The following is a 4,411-nucleotide window of genomic DNA, read 5'->3' as shown; positions in this document are numbered from 1 at the left end:
CCCACAGCCAGGCGAGGCGCCCTTCCCACGGCTGCACCCCAGCTGTATCCCTGCCGCCCCCTACTTCCTTGTCACCTCGCTGGTCTACATCTCCCACCGGATGGTACATTCTCCTGCACTTGGTTCAGTGTCTCATTCAACACCTGAGTCTCCTTGCCTAATGCAGCCCCTGGCAAGTGGTGTGGCTCTGGTAAGTACGTTGCTGAATGAGCATAAAACCTGGGCGAGCGACTATAGGAAGGTAGGCATTTTCAGAGCGCAAATGCCCACTTTCAGCCCCAGCCAGTGGTGTGCGGAGGACGGAAGGGGCAGCTGCCCGGGAAGCAGGCACTGAGCACAGTAAGCCAACTGCAATTCTGCTTTTGATCAGCGCCTCCTCTGCAGCGCTCAGCAGGGTCTGGGAAATCCTCTGGGGCAGGGTGGGGAGACCTTCTAGTGGCTTGGTTACTATGCAGTTTTAATTACATGTATTTAGTTTTGATTTTAAAGCTGTTACTCAAAATCAGTAAACTATTTCCATGAATAAAACTTTGCACTTTCTAAACAAAAATTTCAGTTCACATTGTCTTTAAATTTTACTATTGAATTCCAAATACAAAAACTCCGATGAGTCACATAGAATGACAGGATTGAGAAACTCAGGTTCTGCTGTTTTGTCTCTACAATCGCTGTGCTGTCATTGTTTATTCTGAATCTGCTGCTATTTAAACAGGAATACTCCTTTATCACAGGGACAGAAAATATCCTTAAAGTGAGCTGGAAGGATTCTAAACAGATCGAAGCATCCCAGCAGCATCCTTGCGGGTCTGGATGGCTGACTCAGTGCCTGGGGATTCTCTGAATCAACTTCCACACAAAGGTGAGTAACGCAGGAACCAAACAGCAAAAATTTACATCCTAAAATGACAATCTGTGCGGGATTCAGACAACATTTTTACATAATAAAAAGGTGCTAATTTGAAATTGACTCTGTTCCTGAATTATTTGTTTTAAAACTCGTAACTTAATTATTTGTTTTAAAACTCGTAACTTAATTGTTTTAAATGTAAATTTAGATTATTAAATTTTAAAACAAATAACTATTTGTTTTAAAGCTCAAGAATGAATCAAGAAAATGAAACATTACATCAGTGATAGTCTGAATCGCACTTTTTGAAGACAGTTTTATTAAAATTGACTCATTCTGATTTTTTTTACTGGAATGAATCCATACACAAAAATGAATGAAAGAAATGTTTCACTGACTACATTTCTTCACTGACCATTATTACTGTTTCTATTCATGATAAATACCAAAAAAATTGTGTTGTATATGGAAGGGAAGTGATAAAAAATGGTTGTCTCCAAAGTTCACATATGGTCCCAACTCACTACGTCCTGGTTGGTTGGTTGGTTTAAATTCCTTCCTTTATCCTCACTAGCGAGGAACTCAACATACTGAGTTTTAGTATATCAAAGAATTTAAAATCTAATGCTCTGAGATTACATGGAGCTGCAGGTTTTTAAACCAAATCAAGTCTATGTCCAGGCCTCCAACAACCTAATGGAAATCACATGCCATCCAGAACTCATTACAGTAGAGTCAAGGATGAAAATCTGCCCTGCTGGTAAAACGTAGAGTTTCTGTAACTTGAACCAGGGGATTGGGTGATTAAGGAACAAGCTAAGCCAAAGAGGTCATAGCATGACCCTTCCCCTCTATGCCTACATGTGTCAGTATTCAGAAATGTATGATTTTAAGATGTTTTTTCTTCCTAGAAAGAGTTACAACTGTCACTCAGTCTTTATACGCTCAGAATGAAGGCCATCCACGTATCAGGCACTGCTGACCACTGGTGACACGGGGGGCGAGCCGTTCTCCCACGGGCTTCGTGGTCCGGTGAGTGAGAATGGTGCGGACCTGCACACAGGAACTGGAAGAGGAGTGCCATGAGGGAGCCCCCAGTTCTTTGACAAGACGTGGCTGTCAGGGCCCAGAGGTTGCCGGTGAGGTCTTGGGGTGACGCGAAGAGCAAAGGAGATGGGAGTCGTCACAGAGGTTGCTAAAAAGAAGCCACTTTATTCTGCATAAAGCTGTACTTTTTACACTACTATAGTGCTAATTCATGGTTACATAAATATTGAAGACACGCATGTGTGCTGCCTTCATGGCCAGGAGTCTGGCCTTCAAGGCCCTTATCTAGCTCCTTTCTCATGGGTACAAAACACTGTGTTTTCAAAGTTTCTTAAGGCCAGACATATCTGGGGTGAAGCAGCGGGCAGCTGTCCTTATAGAACAGTAGGGAAAGTGCGGGGTGGGGGCTTCCCTACAGTGGCGGGTCAGTGATTAGGGCTTCGGGGGTTCGCTTCCACGGAGGAGAGGTAGCCCTTCCAGGGTGGCAGAGAGAGGGAGAAGCAGAAGAGGTTCAGGGTGGAGAAGGTGGGTGTCTGTTGGAGGACTAGAAGGAAAGGCTGTGAGGGCACAGGGAGCTCCGGGGACAGCCAACAAGAAGGGACAGTGGGTGACCACCACGGGCCTGATGGTTGTACAAGGACATTAGTCTTTATCCTGGGAGCAGTGAGCAGTAGTGCAGCCTTTAAGAAGGAAGGCGAGTCCCACAGACCAGCACCAGCAGGGCTGGAGTGGAGCAGAGGGCAGCTGGCTGAGGAGGCCGGGGAGTGCCGCTGGCAGGGAGGCTTCCAGGGTAAAGGGAGGGAGTTGCTCCACCTTTAGCCTCCAGCGTGCTGTTTACAAAACGGGGAGGTTCAGTGTAAGATGGACTTGTGCAACACTCAGTTCCTTGTAGAGCATTTTTCATTTTAATTGGCAAACATTTCTCCAGGATATATGACACTATTTCCAACTGAAGATGAATGGAACAGAAGAGAATGAAGGCCTGGCTTGTCAGCGGTCCCCTTTTGCGAGCCCAGATCCCGGAGGGGGGGACTGTGTGCTCAGTCACATTTTCCCTGCACGGCTATTTCTCGTATTCAGCAGTACACCTGACCCAAGGGATTCACTTAGTCAGGCGGATGATGGGTGCAGGACTTAACTGGCTCGGGCAGGCTGCTGCAGGACACAGGCTCAAGACTGGGGTCCTGCTGGCCAGGGTGCTGCTGGGCTGCTTGGAGCACTTGCCTGGGCTGTTTCCTCTGTTCTGTTGCATTGGTGACATTGTCAAGGGGCCGGAAAAGAGGCCTGTGGGCCGCTCAGCCTGTCTTTGCCATCCCCTGCCTCCCCTCCCCAGCCCACCTGTCCCTCTGCTCCTTGTCCCAAAATAACAGACTGCTGGCTGGATGCTCACTGGAGGTGAGGGTGCTCAAAACACACCAGAAATGTAGATCAGATTGTCGACAGGATACCATGGTGTGACTGCAGGTGGGGCTGAGGATTCCTTTATACAGAAAGAAAAAGGGGAGGAGGAGAATGAGGGAGGGAGGGAAGATGAAAAGACACAACTACCCAACCCTTGTGACCCATCGAACTCTTTCAGGTCCTTTGATCCAGTTATGGAGAAAGTCAGAAAACAGCACAGCCCAGGCACAAGCACATGTGTCTCCCGGTCGCCTAGAGAGCCACCTCAGCCTTAACATGCAGAGGGCATCGCCCGTGTGCTCACACCACAGCGTGACAGAACCCGCACTGAGGCTGTCATCCACAGCGCTGCACACTGAATCCCATGCCAACTGCCCCCCTGGAAGGGTTTCCTTCCCTCCAGCTGGCAGCCAGACTCTTCCCCAAATAAGATGAGCTTGAACCTTGTTTTACAGCTGCGTTTCTGAAAATCTCTGGTGAAACAGAAATAAAATGCTTTTCCCTCTCTTTTTTCATTTTTTTAAATTTTATTTTAGAATGCCATTTCCCAATAGCCCCAGAGAAGAAAGGCCAGATTCAGCACCCCAAAGCAGATCATGTGGGGGAATTTTGTTGAAAACCATGTATACCTTTTGGGATGAAATCCAGTGCTTCCAGGTCTGCTGATCTCACAGCCACACATCCTAAAGCAGGTGTGTAAAACTGCAGGTGTGGGAAGCCAAACAGCACACCTAGGAGCCAAGCCTTCTCAGTGCCCACCTCACACCCGGGGATAGTGCTTGCATGCACATCACCCCAATGTCCTGCTTACTGCCCAAGGCAGACAGAGCAGCAGCTGGACGGTCCTAGGCAAGCCTCACCAAACGCCGAATCACTGGCACACATATGTGCTCACACACACCCATGTACACACATGCCTCTACATCTGTGCACACATGCACACGTGTGTGGGTTTGGTCTTCTTCATGGGATCAGGAGTTGCCCCTGGAATGTGTCAGTGGAGAAGTACCCCACATTGAGAGCTGGGTTAGAAAAGTGAACAGAAGTGACCCCAGAGCACAGCCAGTAGGCGAAGCCATAGGAGGGGCTGAGAGGGCTGGAGGGAAGGGGGACTGA

General features: G+C 48.1%; 1 long non-coding RNA gene across 1 annotated transcript; it reads left to right on the top strand.

Annotated features, from left to right (window-relative positions):
• Nucleotides 1-708: 708 nt before the first annotated feature.
• On the top strand, nt 709-3,799 carry LOC130682715 (uncharacterized). Its single transcript, XR_008996007.1, has 3 exons — nt 709-859; nt 1,759-1,879; nt 3,474-3,799. It is a non-coding gene; the product is annotated as an uncharacterized LOC130682715 (long non-coding RNA).
• The last annotated feature ends 612 nt before the right edge of the window (nt 3,800-4,411 follow it).

This window comes from Manis pentadactyla, chromosome 2 (assembly GCF_030020395.1).
Source record: "Manis pentadactyla isolate mManPen7 chromosome 2, mManPen7.hap1, whole genome shotgun sequence".
Classification (NCBI taxonomy): domain Eukaryota; kingdom Metazoa; phylum Chordata; class Mammalia; order Pholidota; family Manidae; genus Manis; species Manis pentadactyla.
The sequence above is the reverse complement of the archived record's forward strand: the minus strand, read 5'-3'. Positions and strand labels throughout refer to the sequence as shown.